The sequence below is a fragment of the Canis lupus genome, chromosome 29 (genome assembly GCF_011100685.1).
Source record: "Canis lupus familiaris isolate Mischka breed German Shepherd chromosome 29, alternate assembly UU_Cfam_GSD_1.0, whole genome shotgun sequence".
Taxonomy (NCBI): Eukaryota; Metazoa; Chordata; class Mammalia; order Carnivora; family Canidae; genus Canis; species Canis lupus.
In genome coordinates, this window is record NC_049250.1 from 15,962,154 (window position 1) to 15,984,006 (window position 21,853).

At 34.9% G+C, this 21,853-nt stretch overlaps 1 protein-coding gene and 1 long non-coding RNA gene across 7 annotated transcripts in view; one reads left to right on the plus strand and one right to left on the minus strand.

Moving 5' to 3' along the window:
* The window catches only part of PDE7A (phosphodiesterase 7A), a 116,063-nt gene that overhangs the window by 83,631 nt on the left and 10,579 nt on the right, over positions 1 to 21,853 (minus strand). The gene's annotated exons all lie outside the window — the stretch shown is intronic.
* LOC119866706 overlaps positions 1 to 21,853 on the plus strand; it is a 46,307-nt gene that overhangs the window by 14,717 nt on the left and 9,737 nt on the right. For 4 of the 6 annotated variants that reach the window (XR_005381037.1, XR_005381036.1, XR_005381035.1 and 1 more), the window contains exon 3: positions 12,617 to 12,816. This is a non-coding gene — a long non-coding RNA (uncharacterized LOC119866706). Of the gene's footprint in view, positions 1 to 7,601; positions 7,677 to 12,581; positions 12,817 to 21,853 lie in introns of those variants that run through there. The other 2 variants (XR_005381034.1, XR_005381032.1) reach the window with 2 other exon arrangements.

Sequence of the window (21,853 nt, forward strand, 5' to 3'; positions counted from 1 at the left end):
CTTTTTAAATAATCTTTGGTGGTTTTCAGAGAATAAGTTCGATGCTTCTTTTGTTAAATTTATTTTTAAGCATCTTATTCTTTTTAATGCTATTGTAAATGAAGTGTTCTAAGTTCACTTTTGGGTTACTCATCTCAAGTGGACAGAAACATAGCTGATTTTTGTATACTGATCTTGTACCCTGCAACATTGCTGAACTCATTTATTAGTTCTAATAATTCTTTAGGGGATTCCTTAGTGTTTTCTACATAGATCATGTCATCTATGAACAGTTTTACTTCTTCCTTTCCAACCTAGAAGCCTTTTCTTTTTCTTATCTAATTGATCTGGTTAGAACCTTAGTTCAATGTTAAACAGAATAGCAGGAGTGGATATCCTTGTCTTGCTCCAGAGCTTATGAGGGAAAGCAAGCAGTCTTTTATCATCAAGTATGATGCTAACTGTGGGTTTTTCACAGATGCCTTTTGATTCACTTCTATTCCTAGGTTTTGAGTGTTTTGTTATGAAAGGATGTTGGATTTTGTCAAGTGTTTTTTGCATCTATTTATATAATCATTTGACTTTTAGTATTCTATTGACATGGTATATTACAATAATTTACAATAATTTGTGGATGTTAAACCAACCTTGCATTCCTGAGATGAATCCCACTTGGGTCATGGCATATAATTCTTTTTATATGTTGCTATATTCAGTTAGTATTTTTTTTAGGATTTTTGTGTCCTTATTCATAACAGATATTGGTCTGTAATCGCCTTGTAATTTTTTTGTTGGGTTTTAGTATCAGTAATACTGGCCTCACAGAATGAGGTGGGAAGAATACTGTAACATTTGCAACTTTTCTGAATAAGTGAAAAACTACACAATCAAGATAGAAACATAAATTAAATATTGAAGCTGATAATACAACTTGAAGTGTCATCCCCAACGCCTGTGCTGTAGACACTGTGGGCTATACAACCAACATCCATCCACCTCCATCCTAAAAGAAGCAACATTTTGTTCTGATGTCTAGGCAGCCATATGCTTCAGGAGAATGTAGCTGGCAGCCTCAGATCAGAAGAGTGGATCCTGACTGGTCCAAACCAATCATAATAGTTCCATCTTGCTTGTCAGAGACTAGTTTGAAAATAGCAATGTGATAAAATCAGATGTGATGGAAAGTTTGCTAAAGGAGTCCCAAGGGATTTTTTCCCCCCATTTAAAATAATATGAAAGGAAAGAGGCAAGCCCTTTCTTCCTCTGGAAGTTGTGATGTCTGGATATGTGGAACTGTTAAAGCCACTTTGCAACCATGGTAAAAGCTGGTGTGAAGACAACTCTGACATACTGAAGATAGCAAGACAGAAAGAAAGAACATGGGTCAGTGATGATACTGCTGAGCTGTTGAACTAAACAAATCTGGAACCATTCAACCTTGAATCCTCTTGGTAAATCTTTTGTTTAAGGACACTGGAGTAAGATTTTTGCTACCTGTAACTAAAAACATTCTAGCTTTTAAACCACTAGTGTGCTGGAGCCTGCTCACACTGGCTCAGAAGAGCCAATTCTGCACCTCTCTTCTTACCAACTCATTCAGTGACGCAGCACTGATAGCTTCAAATCAACCACAGTAAGTATATTGTAGAAATCATCAAGTAACACAAATCAGTTCTATTTTTCCTTTAGAGATCCAAAGAAACCTCGTCCTTATGGAAATATATTTCCTGAGTATTTAATATAAATGGAATCATACACTACATGATCTTTTGTGTTTGGCTTATTTTAGTTAGCATAATATTTTCTAGGTTCATCCAAGTTGTGGGTAATAAGCATTCCAGAACACCACTGGATACAACCCTATCTTAAATTTTTTTTTTCAACAAATCAACCTTTTCATTCCCATATTAGCGTTTAAATTAACAATATAAAAATTTTAGCATAAAACACTGCATTAATTTGGGTTTCTTTTTTTAATATTTTATTTATTTATTCATGAGCGACAGAGAGAGAGAGAGGCAGAGACACACAGGCAGAGGGAGAAGCAGGCTCCGGGCGTGGAGCCTGATGTGGGACTCGATCCCAGGACTCCAGAATCATGCCCTGGGCCTAAGGCAGCCACTCAATCGCTGAGCTACCTAGGCGTACCTTAATTTGGGTTTCTAATAAGACTTTATTCAGAAAAAAGTCTCTAGTATCTGAAATATTGCTATATTTCATAATATGAAAAATTACTATATAAGATTTAAAAACTGATTATAAAAGAATTATGCACAGATTATAAAACATTATGCATGGTAAGAGGCAGAGAAAAAGAATACATTTAGATAGGTAGTAGAAGTGTTGGGCTCCACACCAAGATGTTCACACTGGTATCTCTGGGTGGTAGAATTACAGAGGATTCTGATATTTTTGCCTTTTTCCCTAAATTTTCCTTCATAAATATGTATTAACTTAGTAATAAAGAAAAAATGCAATTCATTCTTTTAAAGGGAAGAATGAGTATATGAAGACACGCTATTTTTTTCTTCCATTTGTGTCTGGGAAGAGCCTGTATAAACCTCTCATGTAGTTTTTAAATTGGGTGATTTCTGACATGTATAGTATTACGCTATAAACCTGTTCTCTGACTACCTTAAGATGATGTTGTAGGCATAAATTGAATTATAATATGCATTATAAGAAAAGTGCTAAATTCTTCACACATAATTTCCTTGAAAATAAAATCTGAGCCAAGGTCTCTCCTATTCTGAAATATACGTGTGATCTGATTTCACTGACTCTATTCCTAAAGATGATGAAACAAAGGAGCATTGACCATGTGTCACAAGGTTTGTTTTCTAGGTCTAGAGATAAACTTTATTAGCCATATGACCTCTGGCAAGCAGAAATCTGTCTGAATCTAAACCTTCTTATCTGCTAAATGTGGCAAAGTCCTACCCATTTCTCTTCATAGGATGAGGAAAAGCAGATAAAAGATCAAGTGAAAGATGGTATTTTATGTCACCACAGCATTACATACACATCTTGTAACAACTGTACTTTGTACCAGTTTGATACAAAAGACAGCTTTATAATCAGCAAGATATGATGCCAGTTTCCCTGGTAACAAGTTAACTTCCTCACTGCTTTAAAGATATTTACATGTGTGTGTAAAATCTCTTCTCTCTTTACTGTTTTTAACTTGCCGCTGAAAATACTGGGGTGATGTAAACAAAGTACTGCTATCACAACATGACACTGGATGGGGAGAGAAAGCTATAGATCATTTTCAGTAAAAAATATTGTTACAAAGATCCTAACCAAAATACCAGCAAGTAGAATCCTAAAAAGAATACGATAGCTTAACCAAGTAAGAATTAGGCCAGGAAAATAAGGGTAAGTTAGTATTAGTGTATCTAATAAGATAATTTACTAAATTAGTAGATCAAAGGTGAAAAATTTTAAGTATCTTAACAGATGTGCAAAAATATTTGAATAAAACCATTCCCAAATAAATACTCCTCATGAAGAAAATAAAAGGGAAAACTATCATTATTTCAAAGTGATGCACTGTCTGCAGGTGATTATGAAATAAACAAGGTACTGAAAAATTATTAGAAACAATAAGAAAATTCAGTATACAGCTGATAGCTTGCTTATATCCAATTAGTTAGAAAATGTAACAAGAGAAAAGATTCTATTTATAACTGCAAATGAATAGAAGAAAACCTGGGTATAATGACAAATGATAAAGGGCTTTATAAAGAGAATTTTAACCTCTACTAAAGGCTCTCAAAGAAGATTGCAATAGGGAGATTCAATATCAGCAATGAGGAGGAGGAGGAGGAGGAGGAGGAGAAGCAGAAGATGAAAGCAGGTCCATCAATCAGCCTCCCAGCAGGAAAATAATGGCATACTCACAGGACAAGCAATAGCAGGGAGCTGTTATCACTGTCACTACTAGACCCTAGTAAGGTCTCTCAGTATGGGAGAAGAACTACCCTGGCAGAAGGTGTGGCCTTAGGAGGACAAACACAACTCTATAGGATAAGAGGCTGGGAAATACAACCTCTTTCCTCCCACACATCCATCTCCTACAAGACCTATTAGCCAAATCCAATAAGAAGCCAGAGGACTAGAGAGCCTGGAGATGGAGAAAGTGAAGAATATATTTGAAGAGGCAAAAAGAATATCCAGCACAACAGCTAGTCTCCTGGCTGTTTATTCTACACCAGGCACCACTCTAACCACTTTGTCTGGATTAATTCTCATAATGTAAATTTGCCTAAACCACAAATTGAAACAATCCCAGTAAAAATACCAATAGGATCATTTATGGGTAGTGAGAAGGCAGACGTGAGTCTATCAGCAAGTTCTTCTAGAATAATAAACAAGTATGAAAGATTAGGTAGGGAAGAAATGTGGAGAGAATGGTCCTATTAAATATTAAAAAATATTATTATGCTGTAATAATTAAAACTTTAATGCTAGCACATGAATAGACTGATCAATGAAACAGAATCAGAGTCCAGAAATAGACCAAAAAGATACAAGAATTTCACATACAGTAGAGGTGACACTTTAAATAAACAGGGAAAAGATACATTATTTGATAAATAATTTAAGAGAAACTGGATAGTGAGTGGAGATAAAAAAAAAAAAAAAACATTAGATCTCTGCCTTATTCCTTACATTACAATAAATTCCACATGGAGCAAAGATCAAAACATGAGGAACAAACTGTGGAAACAGAATTATCAAGAGAACAGTGTAGAAGACTGTAGAAGAATACAAGAATATATTTATTATCTTAAAGCACAGAAGGTAATATTCTAACTATAACATAGAACCAGAAGCCTTATAAGGGGAAAAAATGAGACATTTCATTAAATAGATACAAAACTGCTATATAAAAATTTACCATAAGGTTAGAGAGATCAGATAAATATTAGTAATACTATAATAAGTCTTTATTTCCCTAATATTGGAATATCACTCTTGTAATACAGTAAGAAGGTAACTGCAAGATACATTTTTAAATGTAAATGTCATTAAAATTAAAATATGCATACTCTAACTTACAATTAAAGAGAAGCAAAACAAACCTAATGAGACATTTTTATTTTAACCTATCATACTGGCAAGGATTACAAAGACTCACAACACTTCAGCATCAGTGAAGAGACAACGGGTATCCTGTGTTATTCACACTCTCACTATCCAACTGAGGAGCTAAACAGATTAGGATACATTTTCAAACGAACCCCTTATAATCTGGACTGTCCCTACTCTGACTATCCAAATCTCAGGAAGTAAAATTACACTACAAATCTCACTGTGCTAATTCAAGAAAAGGTGTGGACAATAAGGAGTACACTGTGAATGTGTATACAGAGTTTTGTAGTAAGATTATAAATTCACGTAATCCTTTTAGGGAAAACTGTAAATGCTCATAGCTTTAGACCCAAGTTCTCCTTCTTCTAGATATGTATTCCATGGACATATTCACATGGGAATGTAAAGATATGTGTACAGGATATTCTCTATCCCTGTCTTATGTTCATAAGACACACACACACAAACAGCCTAAATATCCTTGACTGGCAGGGACGTGATTAAATTACATATAGTACATCCATATAATGGAATTCATGAATTCCTAAGTTTCTAAGCATGAATGACTTTGAGCAAAGGTCACTTAAGTGAATTATCTAAGGTAAGGACCAAAATGTAATTGTAAATACTGAAAATAATAAAGGATTTTCAAGAATTTGACTTGAAAAATAAAATAAAAATGTAAAAATAAGTTTTAAGTTATCTTATATTTGACAGGTTACAATTTCATCTATGCACAAATTTCTTAGAATAAAAAAGAATCAAGTATTGACCCTTTTTTTAGTGTAATCTTTTCAACAAAATTGTATGATAACACAATATACCATACCTTTCATGGTTTTCTCTTTGGAGATGATCACAAAGATCTTGTTTTCAGAAATACTGAATGCCTTCATCCATTTTTCCTAAGAGCCTTCTCTTTAATCATTTACATCAAAAGTCACTGTAATCAAATCAGGCTCCCTTAAAAGTATCTAAGATGTCATCCTTGAAAATTTTCTTTTTCAATTGTCTATCAGTGGCTCTGAGTTTTTTAACATCACATCTATGAACTTCATAAAAACCTGCACACTTTCCAAGGCATCCAATTTCAGTTTGCAAGTGATTTTTATTATTTTTGACAAATAAAAACATTAACAAAGGATCAGAAACTGAATGAGAACAACTTTAAAAGTGGTGCTTTCATTACTAAAATTTTTCTCATAATAGCCAATCTAGTAACATATATGTTAACTAGTGATTTAAAAAGAATGACATACTAATATAAAAATATCCAAGATTTATGTATTTTCAGGATACGTATATGATTCCATTTGCTTAAAAAGATTTTCACATGTATTCGTATCAAGAGTCCTGTATGTGAACATATTTTCAGGAAAAGCATTCAAGAAACTATTAACATTGCTTATCTCTTGGGGATTGGTAAGGCGAACTTTCCTTTAATTACATTTTATACCCTTCTAAATTACTTAGCTTTACCACAAGAGGTACAGCTTTTACAGTGATGATGATGACGCTCTATATAAGTAGGTTTCAAATTAAGTACACAGTCATAATAGATAATCTGTGATTCCAACTTCCAGTAGTTTAAATGAAGCCCTAACATACGGAAGGCATTAAATTTAGAAATCTCAAATACTAATAAAAGCCATTTCAAAAGATACTCTTTTTTTTTTTTTTCCAAAAGATATTCTTATACAACACTTGATTATTCTATCAGGTTTTTTTTCCAGATTACTTCAGACATAAAACTTTTGTTTATTCCCTTATCCTTTACAGATCAGTAGGAATGATGGGTTTTGATGTAACAAAGTACACTGCTTGATAGAGCAATAAATAAAAAAATTCACCAGTATGTTTTAGATTCCACATTGCAACTAACCTCTACCATTTCTTGAGTTCTGGCATCATATCAAAGAAAAACACCTGTAATTATAATTAAAGGCTACTATTATACACCTCCCTCTTCCAACTACATCTGAGTGGGGCCAGGATTTTTTTTTTCAGATTTTCTTTATATACTTCTGCCAAATCAACATATTTCAGTAAGTTCAATGCAGAAGCCTATATGAGAACCCAGTGGTTTTCTATTAAACCAGACACTAATGAGATTTGAAAAGTGTAAAATCAATGCCATTCTCCTACCTTTCTTGCTTTTGAATACTTTTTTCATTAAAAAACATGTTATACATGTAACTGGTACTGTTTTTATTTAAAAATATTTTTTATTTTCTAATACAAAAAATATCAATACATAAAGCCCACTGAAGTAGAAACTCTCTGAATGGAATAGAAAGAGAATGGAAAGAAGTTCTGAAGCCAAAAATTTTGAGATTCTACAAACCAAAAGGCAAACAGCTGTGAACAAACTGTTCACAGCAGGGATGAATGAACTGTACAAGCAGGTGGGGGTAATGAAATGTTGCAGATACTAAATTTGTTTTTAGGTACAATTCAAGTATTTTTGTTAATGAGGAAAAAAAGTATTAAAGTTTTTATATTAACCTACATATTTACATTTCCAGTGTCTTTCTTTCTATGGATTTGAGTTACCATCTGGTAACGCATCATCATTTCCTTCTTTCGGTATTTCTTGTAAGGTAGGTCTGCTTGCTAAAAACTGTCTATCTTTGCATATGAATGTATTTATTTCACCTTTATTTTTGAAGGACAGTTTTACTAAATACAGAATTATTCATAGACAGTTTTTTTCTTCCAGCACTTTGGATTATGTCATCCCATTATAGCCTCCTGATGTCATCCTTATGTCATCATTATGCCTCCTTATGTCATCCCATTATAGCCTTCTGATGAGAATGCAGTTTTTAATCACATTGATGTGTATGTAGCGAGTTATTTTTCTCTTGATTTTCAAGATTTTTGTCTTGAAAATCGGACAAATTTGTCTTTTAACAAACTGACTATGCTGTTCTAGGCACAGGTCTCTTTGTATTTATCCTCCTAAACTACTGAAGTTCAATCAATTTCTGGATGTGTAAAGTTTTTCATCAAATTTGGAAATTTTTCCAAAAGACTGTGTTCTGTACCTACCTCCCTCCTTCTCTTTCTCTCTCTTTCTTTCTCTTCCCCCATCACCCAGCTCGGGGCTCCCATTATAGATATGTTGTATGTTTGATGTTTTCCACAGATCTCAACGTTCTGTTCCTTTTTCTTCATTTTTCTATCTTTCAGATTGAATCATATCTATTGGTCTGTCTTTAAATTCCCTGATTTTGTTGGCACTTCAAAAAGACTGTTGAACCCCTCTAGTGAATTTTTCATTTCAGGCATTATATTCTTCAATCTAGAATTTCCATGTGATATTTTAACTTTTTACTTTGGAATAATTTAGATTTACAGAGAAGTTGCAAAGACAGTACAGAGAGTTCCTGTATAAGCTTCACCCAGCTTTCCCTAATGTTAATATCTTACATAAGCATGGTACAATTTGTCAAAAGTAAGAAATTAACATTGGTTCCTAACGACAGACTTTATTCAGATTTCACCATTTTTTCAACTAATTTTTCCCTTTTTTGTTCCAGGATCCAATGCAGTATACCACACTGCATTCAATCATCATGTCTCCTTGGTCTCCTCTGATTTGTAATAATTTCTCAGTTTTTCCTTGTTTTTCATGACCTTGACAGATGTTAAGAACACTGGTCAGGTGCTACTATAGAATGATCCTGAGTTTCACTTTTGCCTGTTTTGTTTTTTTTTTTTTTCATCATCAGACTCAGGCTATAAGTCTTGGGAAAGACTACTACAGAGGTGAAGTACTCTCCCATGATGTCATATGAACTAGTTCTTTTTTGTTGTTATTGTTTTTATTATCTCTATACCCTCCATCCAGAAACTCCATTTGTTGACTAACATTGTTATAATTTCCTTTATTTAAAACATGGTTTCCTTTAGTTCTTGTGGCATATTCATAATAGTTTAAGTCTTTATTAAGTCCCAACATTTGGGGACATTCAGAGAGGATTCTTTTTTACAGTCTTTTTTTTTTTTTTTTTTTTTTGTGCATGAGTCATACTTCACTGCTTCCTTACATGGCTTGTAATTTGGTTGTTGTTAAACCTAGAGATTTTATATAATATTATGTAGCAACTCAGGATTCTGATTCTTTTTCTGACTTATATGTATTGTTGCTGTTTTGTTTACTTCTTTCATTTTGTTTAGTATCTTGCCTGGGCTAATAAACATGTAAAAAGTCTTTTTTCCTGAGGTATGCAGTCCCTGATAGCTCTGCTCAGTTTTAAATATACTGATTTTATTTTTTAAGCCTGGCTTCCTAGGGGTTACCCCTTTGTATCACTTAGGGGTCAATATGTGATTAGACAGAGTTTATCTCAAACCCCCTGAGCCACTAAGGCTCCCACCCCTGCCCATGGATTTGTGTGTGGGAGGAAGGGGAGCTCATTTTAAGTTTGCCCCAGGTTTATCTTTCCACAGGGCCCTTTCAAGTCTCCTTGGTGCAAGAATGCAACTTGAGGGTCAAAAGTAGGAGAAAACCTCGGGCCTTCCCAGGGCTTTCCTGTGCTTCTATGCAGCCTCAACCAAGAAAGTTTGCCTCAACTAGTACTGCAAGCCCCTGATATTTGAGCACTGCCTTGTGCCCCACCCCACCCCCCAACTTGCACTTCAGAAAATTCTCATTACAGACAGTGTCACCGGGCATGACCCACCCCTCCAAAGAACTGAGCCCCTTCAAGTTGAGGTCTTTCTGTCCTGCTTCTTGCTGGCAGAACGTCCATGCCAATCAAGGTGGGCCAGAGTAGGGTAGAAAGTGAGCAGTCCCAAGCTAGAATGCCACAGATTCCCATTTCTCTTACTTGAAGTTCAACAGCGTAACACTTTTGAATGTTTTAGACAATTGGCTTCTGGTCAACCTCCCAAGTATTGAAATGGTTGCTGCAGAAAAGTTATGTAAAATAAAAATTCCATTCAAATATTCATACTGTTTGGACTAGTAATCCCAGTTATAGAAAACCATCCTAAAGAAATAACCCAAAATCATGGTGCAAGCTGTGTATAGCATGTTCCTACACATTATTTCTCCCTTAGTGCCTCCCTTACAGCTAGATGGAGCCCTGTGACTAAGTTCTCACCAATGCTACCAAAATGGAAGAGATACCACAACTTCCTCCTCATCTCCTCCATGGTAAACAGCCCTGAACTTTCTGTCTTTCCCCTTCCCAACCGAAGGCCTCAGTTTGGATTGGTAGCAACTCACAGACAACCATGACAAACAGATCCCTGTATTACTTCATGGAATGGAATCACTTCACCAACTTGCACCTATATCTAGGCTATTATATCACAACAAAATAAAATATTATACTACCAAGTGACATTACAAATCCATGCTTTTTAAAAAAATACATATTTTAAAAGAAATAAAATTTAACGTACTAACTCATCCCAGCTATCTCAAAATATGTATGTAAACATCTTTCTCTCTAGTGAAATAGAAATAAACTTAAGGAATCTTTATCCTATCCAGTTTCATATTCATGTAAAACATGGATCCTCTGGCCAATGTTCAAATCCAAGATGCTTGGTATGCAATCCAGCCATTGTGTTCTTTAATAAATGAAAAATTATCTACTCCTAGAGCTAGGAACCTTAGCCAAATAAGACTGACTGTATAACTAAATAAACTTTTTCTACGTAAGACAAAAGTCTTTTGGCTTCATCTTTTATATTTGTATTGCTTAAAAGAAAATAAGGTTTCAATGCAAGGGGATATACTGGAAACTGATCCAACAAAAAGCTTTATGCATTCTCCCATCCAGCAGCTTCCGTCAACCGAAAAATATATTTGAAGAAGGATGAAAGCCGGCCCCACTATGAAAAGCATAGCTTTTAAGATGAAAGCTACCCACCCCCCCAAAAAAACCCAAGAAATTGAAACAGCCCAGCCCAAAGAAAGAAAAACAGAGCTGCTAAAAACTTTGCTGTCCTCTCATATTTGAAACTATACAATCTCTCTAAAAATGCAACTAATTTATACAGTATTTTGAAATCTCCAAACCTAATAATTAAATTTAAGGCTTAAGCAAGGGAAATGTACAGAACTCTACAAAATATAACTACACATTTGTCTAGTTATTAAAAAAAAAGTGGTCCTGGCTCCCTCTAACAAAGTGTACCACAAAACATGAATCACTAGCCACTTGTGGCTCCAGAGTACCTGAAATAGTGCTTGTCAAGACTGAGATGTGGTCTCCAAAAACATATAAAAGTATATCAGTAACATCTTTTTAATACTGATTACGTGTTAATATTTTGGATATAATTGGTTAAATAAAATATATTAAAACTAATTTCACCTGTTTCATTTTATTGTTTAAAATGTGGCCCCAGGAAAAAATTTAAATTACATGAGGCCACGCTGTATTTCTACTGCATATCACTGGTATTATACCTGAACAAACCAGCCCAGTTTCTAACAAGCAAAATTCTATAACCATTTTCTTTTGGTTTAGTACTCTCTAGATTCCATAGTTGTATCCTAAAAACAAAAAGGAGATGTTGACCTAGGATTATTTCCTACACAGTATTGAAGATAAGGGCTTCCTATAGTCATCTGGTTACTCAACAACAGGGGTCTAACCTATTATCACAACCAAGGCCCCAGGAAAAATCCACAGACCTTTTAGAAAGTCCTTCCAGGCTGGAAACCTCTCACTCTGACCATGTCATTTGCCAGCTTTCTGCAGGGATGTGAATACTAATAACCACTTCAAGAGGCTCTGCAGAAATCCTTCAGCCATCAAAGAGTTAAAAGTGACCACTTTGAGATGGCATTAGAGGATTTAAGACAGAAGTGACTAGCTTGCACAGCAGGGTGTGAGGCGGCACTGTGGGAGGAGGGAAATGGGAGGAGTGTGAGCAGAGCAGAAAGCTAGACTCCCTTAGGACTGAGTCACAGGACCTTATAAGGATCTGACGTACTTTTTACATTTGCTGAGTATCTTACTTTGTGTGAAGCACTGGGCTGAACACAGCTAAATAAACAGTGTCCACTCTTTAGTAGCTCATAATCTAATCAAACTGCAGTCAGGACAGATCAGTGTACAAGGCCAGCTGTTCTGACAGTTCATCCTGGGCCGCAGCCTTAGGACTGAAGTCAGAATTGGTTAATAAAGTCAAATCAGTAGACAAAAAACTGCAGCTAAGTGGATTCAGGAGATAAGGAAGGTTATGATTAAATGGGTATCATGATGAATGGACTCTGAGAACCCTTTGAAATGTTACATATGGGGTGTGTGTGTCTGTATTTGTGTGTGTGTGTGTGTGTGTGTGTGTGTGTGTGTGTGTGTGTGTGTGTATAAAAGAACTGCTCTGAGGTAGTGGTCTCCAAACTTGTAATGCATTTATTTATGAATTGTATTCATTTTATTTTATGTACTCTATGCAACATGAGTAAAATTAGGATCTAAAACAATAAGGCTAAAAATATAAAGTTCTAAAATTTTATTTTTCTATCTTCGGTGCCTTTTCTTGCATGGCCCACATGAATCCTGCTCTCAAGGAAATTTAAAAACACTACTGATGCGGAATTAAGTGTGGAAAGCCTCAACAGTTATTAAAACTACACTTCAACTGGAAATGAGCTGAGGCCAACCACAACAATCTTGAAGTCACTTCCAGAAAGCTTTTCTCTGAAAATGAATTTAGAGTATTTTCACTGTAGGACAAAGGAAAAATGAAAATGTGGGTTCTACACGTCAGGTAACATATGTTTTGCTTTTATCTTCAGTTTGTTCTCTTTTATGTTAATGTTTTAGGCTACCAAAAAACCTCTTAAAGATAGAAATTATCTTTAAAAATTTAGACTTTAGAAAAGCTATGTAAAATGGGCCCCATATTCCATGTTTCTGACTAGTATAAAATTTGAGGTAGTATTACTAAATTTAAAATATTGCTTAAGGGAGAGATTGTGTGCTGTTTTAACAATGAGTGTGCTTCTGTAGTATATTCAGAAGATCTCAAGTCAATCATTTTCAGTATACTTTTCCAAGCATAAAATTTTTGCCTCCAATTCCACATTCTCAATTCTAGAAAAATAGGTAATGGATACAGACAAGTCACAGAAAATAGCTAGCAGGAAATTAATAATAAACATCTATTTCAAGTTTAATATCAATAAAAATCCAAGAAATGGAAACTAAAAAGTATCAGCAAGGTATGAAAAGGCACTCACATTCTACTCATGGAAATATAAACTGATATTCTCTTTCTGGAGAAATTTGACAGTATTCTGTGATCTAGTAATTATATTAGGAAATGATTTCAAAATTTAGATGGACATATATGAAAATGATATCACAATATTTTATTTCTGCATAGAAAATGACTGAATGAAAGTGCTCTAAAATGTTAAGTGTTTATCTCTGGATATAGGGTTACAGGTGGTGTTTACTTTCCTTTTTTTTTTGTATATTTCATTTTTTAAATTATAAGCACATATTAACTTTAATCCAAAAATTTCAAGTTTCTTTTCAGAATTCCTTTTAACAAATATCACCCAGTTCTTCTTAAACAAATAAGTGTCTGCTATTTCTATTCCAAATAGAGCTCCTATTCTAATTTTTGATTTTTACCTCCTCTTCATCAAAAGCATTCAGCACCCCTCCCCTACTCCAGTACACTAGAGATGAGCTCTAGTCAAAGACAGATCTCCGTTCAAATCCTAGAAACATCATTTACAGTTGTGTTACTTTGCGCAAGTTTTCTAAACCTCAAGAGAGTTCTTAAATAAGATTACATAAATTTAGAGATTAAGACAGATTCATACCACAGTGGGCAGCTCAGAAAGGGTATGAGGATGAAGGTGGAATTTTAAGGGGAGGGAGTAGGTGGGACTATAAAATAAAATTACAGGAATACAATTTGGGATTCATCCCAGAGACAGTTATGGTGACACAAGATCTGACATGATAGCATGAGACTAAAAGAGTAAATTTTTCTTCATTCTTCTGTATTGAACACTTCCTGTATGTTACACACTAGGTACACAGCAGTGCACAGGGTAAACAAGATCCCTGCTTCCTGACCACCTATTCTGTGGTAGCAGGGGTGGGGAGTATGATGGGGGGTGGAAGGCAGAGACGGACCAATGAATTGAGTCAGTGGTGTGCCACAAATAAGACAAAATAAGGTAAGAGGACAGGTGGCGAGGGGTGCTGTTTGAAATAGGGTGGTCAGGAAGACTCCTCTGCAGGGTGGGCTGTGATCTGCAGGACAAGGAGCCATGATGAGATCTGGAGACCGAGAGAAGAACGGGAACAAAATCAAAGATGGAAACAAACCTGGCATGATCATAGCAAAAAGACCATGGTGAAAGAGGGAACTGAAAAGTTAGCAGGTGTGAGATTACATGGGACCATAGCAAAAGAGGAGTTTGGATTTTATTTTCACTGTGGTAAGAACCCACTGATGATGTTTCAGCAGAGTGGCATGAACTGACTGCATTTAAAAAACGACTTCGAGAAACCATGAGAGATCCTTAACTCTGGGAACCAACTGAGGGTTGCTGGAGGGGAGGTGGGGGGGGGGATGGGGCAAGTGGTGATGGGCATTAGGAGGGCACATGATGTGATGAGCGCGGGGTGTTACACGCGACTGATAAATTATTTAACACTACATCTGAAACTAACGGTGTACTAATACGTTGGCTAATTGAATTTAAATTTTAAAAATTACTCCGACAGGGCAGCCCCGGTGGCTCAGCGGTTTAGCGCTGCCTTCAGCCCAGGGCGTGATCCTGGAGACCCGGGATCGAGTCCCATGTCAGGCTCCCTGCATGGAGCCTGCTTCTCCCTCTGCCTGTGTCTCTGCCTCTTTCTCTCTCTGTGTGTCTCTCATGAATAAATAAATAAAATCTTAAAAAAAAAAATTACTCCGACAGATCTGTGGAAAGCAAATCCTAGCCACAGGATGCTATCACAGCAGGCCAAACATGCCCCGAACGAGGCAGGATTGATAGCATTAGTGGTAGAATCACACAGAATTCCCAGAGGCTGATTTCAGCTCTTGCAAACAGAGCACAAAGGTTTCTCTTTCTAAAATCTGCCCTTGTTCTCCCAGATCAAATGTGCCACTACTAAACTTCATGTACTATGGTAATGAGGACACGTATCAAGAGTATTGCAATTCTATATTTACATAGCTGTCCTTCCTACTAGATCAAGCTCCAAGAACCAAGGCAGGAAAACATGTTCTATTTATCTTTGATACACCTATCAGAGTACCTGGCATATAAAATGTGCTCAATAAATGTCTGCTGATTGAGAGAATGAACAAATACATTTTAAATAATCAATATGTGTTCATTTCCTAGGGCTGCTGAAATAACACAAACTTTGTGGCTTCAAACAACAGAAATTTATTTTCTCTCAGTTCTGCAGGCTTGAAGTCCAAAATCAAGTGTTGGGCAGGGCCATGCTTCCCCAGAAGGCTTTTGGAAAGAAACCTCCTTTGCCTCTTAGGAGTTTCTGGTGTATCCCAACAATCCTTTGTGTTCCTGGCTTGTAAACTGCATCGCTCCAATCTCTGCTCCATCTTCAACATGGCCTCCTTCCCCACGTGTGCTGGCATCTCTGTGTGTCCTCTCCTCTTAGAAAGACATCAGTCATTGGATTTAGGGCCTGTCCTAATCCTATATGACCTCATCTTGATTATATCTGCAAAGATCCTTATTCCAAATAAGGTCACATTTTGAGGCTCCAAGTAGACATGAATTTTTGGTGGACACTATTCAACCCATTACACCATTCAATACCACAATGGATTGCCTTATAAAGTGGTGATCTTCTATTCCAAAAAAGTTCAAGCAAAAACTGAGTAGCCAAAATGGATGCTCAACAGATGAGATTTCTATATCACCTCTGTGTGTCCTTTAAAACCGCTGTGGTTTCAGTTTATTCATCTGTATACTAAGGAAACTGATTTCTTTTTTTCTTTTTTTTTAAGGAAACTGATTTCTATAGCCTCTTCTAACATTAGTGTTCTGATTCTGGGTCATAAATTTTCTTGATGACTTTTTACATTTTATAAATAAATATGGTATGCTAATACAGAGACCCTAAAATATTTCAATAGATTATAGCAAAAAGCTTACCTTATCAGTTCTGAAATAGGCAAAATAGTTTTTGTAAACTATCAGCCACCAAACTTACTTCATTTTCCCATAAATATGCAGCATATTCCTCCGTACATCAAAGCACTATACTTCCATTTTAATACACCACTTTGGATACCTACTATGTGCCAGTGAACAACCCACTTCTGACCCACCAACTTATACTTATTAACTAGCTAACTAGACCTTTCTCCATTGTTTCTACATAGTAGAAGTGTCATTTAATGGTAAGATTTTTAAAAACAGCTTTACTAAGTTCCCTTATTACAAAAGTGATGTATTTTTATTGTTTTAAAAAAAATCACAAGTACAAAGATACTAAAAATTACCATAAGTCCCAGTACCAAAGATGGCCACTGTTAACATTCTGCTGACCAACCTGTCAGACTTGTATGTATGCATACACTGATGTATATAATATCCTTCATGTCTTATTTACAAAAATCAGATGTTATATAAAAAATTACATAAACAAGCTAATACACATGCTACTCTGCAGCTAGTATTTTCCCCAAATTGTTGTGTGTATCTTTCCAAGATGAATAGAGATACATGGCATCATTTTACAGGATAGAGTTTTATGCTGAATTAAAACAACAGGGATCCCTGGGTGGCGCAGAGGTTTAGCGCCTGCCTTTGGCCCAGGGCATGATCCTGGAGACCCGGGATCGAATCCCACGTCGGGCTTCCGGTGCATGGAGCCTGCTTCTCCCTCTGCCTGTGTCTCTGCCTCTCCTTCTCTCTCTGTGTGTGACTATCATCAATAAATAAATTTAAAAAATTAAAAAAAAAAAACATATTCTAACCAACCACCAGACTGGTGGGCACTGAAATAATCTAAATATCCATCAGTCCAGTGTTGCAAATTATTACCAAAATAATTTATGCACATTTGTTTTAGCAAATTTTTGCAACTGCCCCTTTAGACAAATTCCATGACCGCAGAAAAGGTAGTATTCATGCTGAAAATTTGGATTTGTAAAAATCTACTATCCTCCAACACTGAATCGAATGATGCTCCCAGATCCATATAAAAGAATAACTATTTTGTCACCCTCTGCTAACACTGGTTTTTGTCAGACTTTGCCAATATGAAAATAGATATCCCCCATCAAAAAATACTTTTTCTTTTTTTCTTTTCATTTTTTTTCCATTTCCTTTATTACTAACAAAGCTAAACATGTTTTCCTACATTTGTATTTCTCCGTAGAGCTGAGTCTTCTGCCAATTTTCTAATGAGTAGAAAATTATTTTTATTTATTTTTTCCTATAGATCTTTTTTGTTGCTCTTCCTCCCCTCCCCCTACAGATCTTATTTCTGTTGCCCTATCCAAAAAATCCTTCAGGAATGAGACAAAGAGGTTTCCTCTCACTATTCCTTTTCAGTGCCACACTGGAAATTCTAGCTAATGTAATAAGACACACACACAAAAAAAGGAAACATGGTATAGATTGAAAAAGACCTAAAACTGTCTTTGTTCATAGATGACATGATGTCTACATAGAATCTATAAGAACAGGACAAAAAACCCTCCTGGAACTAATGAGTGATGATAGCAAGATTAAAGGATTCAAGGTTAATATACAAAATCAACTTCACATACAAGTGAAATTTAAAATTTAAAACACAATACTATTTACATTAGCACTCCCCAAAATGAAATACTTAGGCATAGATTTAACAAAATATACACAAGATCTTTATGAGAAAATGACAATACTCAGATGAATAAAATCAAGAACTAAATAAATGGAGAGAAACTGCATCTTCATGGACAAGAAGATTTAATATTGTCAAAATGTCAGTTCTTCCTAACTTGATCTAGTTTCAATTTAATGCCAATCTAAATTCCGCTAAGTTTTATTGTGGGATGTCAACAAACTAAAGTTTACAGAGAAAGGCAAAAATATCCAGAATAGCCAACACAATATTGAAGAGGAAAAACAAAATTGGAGGACTAACACTACTGGACTTCCAGACTTACTATAAAGCAACAGTAACTAAGTATATTAAGATAGTGTGGTATTTGTGAAAGAACAAAGAGATCATTGAAGAATAAAGAGCTAAGAAACAGGCCCACAGAAATACGGCTAAACTAATCTTTGACAACAGAACAGTGGTAATCTGAGGCAAAGATAGTATCTTCAACCAATGATTCTGGAACAACTGGACACCCATATGAAAAAAATCAATCTGAACACAGACCCCACACTTCATAAAAATTAACAAAATGGATCACAGACCTAAATATAAAATATAAAATTCCTAGAAGAAAATATTTTAAAAACGTAGATGGCCTTGGGTATGACAATGACTTTTTAGATTACAACACCAAAGGCACAGTGCATTTAAAAAAATTGATAAGCTGGACTTCATTAAAATTTAAAACTTCTGCTCTACAAAAAACAATGTCAAGAGAATGAGAAAACAAGCCCCAGAATGGGAAAAATATTTGCCAAAGACACATCTGATAAAGGACTGTTATGCTAAATATACAAAGAACTCCTAAAACTCAGTAATATACAAACAATTTAAAAATGAGCCAAAGACCATAACAGACACCATATCAAAGATATACAGATGGCAAATAAACATAAAAAGATGCTCCACATATGTCATCAGCAAAATGTGAATTAAAACAAGATGCCACTATACACCTATTAGAATGGGTACTCTAAAACACTGACATCATCAAATGCTGGTGAGGTTGTAGAGTAACAGGTATTGTCATTCACTGCTGATAGAAATGCAGAATGGTACAGCTACTTTGGAAGATAGTTGGATGGTTTCTTACAAAAACTAAACATACTTTATCCATATGGCCCTGCTAATCACATTTCTTTGGTATCTACCCAAAGGAGTTGAAAACTTATGTCCACACAAAAATCTTCATAGAGGTTTGTAGTAGTTTGTAGTAGTCTCATGTGCCAAAACCTGGAAGCAACCAAGATAAATGGTGATACATCTAGACAACAAAATACTTCTCAGTGCTAAAAAGAACTGCGCTATCAGGTCAAAACAACAAGGAAGAACCTTAAATGCATATTAAGTGAAAAAAGCCAATTTGAAAAGGTTGAAGACTGTATGAAACCAACTAAATGACATTATGAAGAAAGCAAAACTAGAGACAAAATATCGGTAGTTGCTAGGGGTTGAGGTGAAGGGATAATTAGGTAGAGTACAGAGGATTTTAGGGCAATGAAATTACTCTGTATGATACTACTAATAATGGATACATATTATACATTTGTCCAAACTTAAAGAATGTACACCACCAAGAGTGAACCCTAATGTACAGTATGGACTTTGCATGATGATGCTTTATCAATGTAGGTTCATCAATTCTAATACATGTACCTGTCTGGTGAAGAGTGTTGATAATGGTGGAGAGTATACATGTGTTGGGGCTGGAGGTATATGGAAAATCTCTGTACATTCCTCTTAAATTTACTGTGAACCTGAAACTGTTTTAAAAAAAAATTAAGTCTTTAAGAAAGGTTTGTTTTTTATAATAACTTCAATGTTTTTCCTAAAATTTTCTTAAAATGTTCACAATAAAGAATTAGAGGAAAAAAGTAAAATGAAGTAAAAAAAAAAATCGAAAAATTCCACCTCCTACCACTTCATACATAAAAGGCTATATAGAATGAGCAATTTGTATATAGGGAATATTATTTTATTCCTCAATGTGAAAAAAAGCTTTATTCTTAATTTTTAAAGTATAGGTGAAATACATCTTTCTTTTTTTTTTTTACATCTTTCTTTGTAAAAGGTTATTTCTGTTGCACATAAATCTCATTTCATCAAATCATATCTTCCCAACTGGTCTATGATACTTTCAATAATGGTTTTATCTCTTATGTTTTAAGAAGTAACTCAGATATGTTTTAAATTGAGTGTGTTTCTACTCTAACTTCTTTTAAAACTCCCTGGACTATTCACAGATGCTTTGCTACTCAAAAAATAACGTTCAGTAAAGGAAGACTGCTACCTAAGGAAATTCAAAGGTCAATCCTTTCACAAGGCAGTAGGGGATATAGTGAGAAAAGCAACAAAGTTGGGAAGAATTAATCTCAAAACTCTAATTTCTCCATTGTCTAACTGTGGAATCTTGGAGAAATCACTTAACTTTTCAGAATCTTAATCATCAAATCTTTAAAATGACTTATATGATTCCTTCCAAGCATTAATATCCTGATTCCATTTCCAAAGAAGTCCCAGAGTGATTAAGTATGATGACCTAGGATTAGGAACAATCAAATACCGGAAAAAAAGGTTGATGTATGAAATATTATTTCTATATACCTATGAAAAATGGTTAAATATAGGAACAAGACAATAACAAGATGGGATATAGTAAGCCAGTAGTCTACAAACTGGGCCATGCATGTATAACCCTGAAAAGTACAAGAATATGGAGAGTTTCAAGAAAATTGATTTTTCAGCTCTCAACTCCCATATGTACAACTTTCTAAAAAAAAAAAAAAAATTCTGATAACCCAATATATCAGTTTTCATTTACCTCCTCTCCCTTTTCATCTCTACCCCTCTACCACCTTACAAAGGAACCTGCAACACACAATCCTTCATGATACTTACTGTGGAGAGAGTGTCTAACAACATCTAGGGAGCCAAAAGGAGAATTCAAAATACCCACAGTGAGAAAGTCAATGATTCTAACAGACAGGGGTACCCAACTTTTTTTTTCAAGTAAAGGGGTCATCAATTCTTACTTCCATGAATATAGAAGTTAAGCCAAATCCAGTTGCTACCTGACAAACCATTAAAAATAATTTTATCACTTTGTTGTCAACTTTGAAGAATGGCTGGTACTGCTAAAATAAAGTACTTACTACTCATGATTTCTCAATACTTTCACTATTAAAGTAAAAGAGGAAGAAAGGCAATGCAAAACACCATATTTTCTGATAGTATTAATGGATAAACAATAAATATTTATGAAATAACTTAAAAAAGAATCCATTTCCAATAAAATTTTACTGTTTTAATACTTTTTAAATTTTATAACTCACACATTGGTTTGTGCACTGGTTATAGTCAGTAAAGCTGTATTGCTGAGACCAAAATAAATTTGAAACAGCTTTATGAACCAAGGAAATTTAATTTTTAATTTTAAAAAATTTTTCAAGATTTGAGAGAAAGAGAAACATAGCATGGGGGGAGGGGTAGTGGGAGAGGAAGCGGAATCCCCGGATGAAGGACTCAATTCCAGGACCCTACGATGACTTGAGCCAGTCAGATGTTTAATCGACTGAGCCACCCAGGTGCCCCCAACATAGGAAATTTTAAATGTTTTTAATTATAATTCTTTTTACACAGAACTCAGAATAACTGGGTGACAATTAATACAAAATGTTTTTTATTCCCATTCACTAAATTCATGAATGAATTTACTTTCATTGTAGAAAAGTATGATATGATTGATAAAATGCTTTTAATTATAAAAGATGGAGATAATGTATAGTGACAGAAAAACAGAAAGGAGTTCAAGAAAAAAATGAGGAATGTAAAAATTCTGACTTAAAATATTGTTCACATATTTTTTTAAAAATAATTATGGAAAATAATCAAGTTGTTAAAAATTCCCTGGATGTATTTTAAAT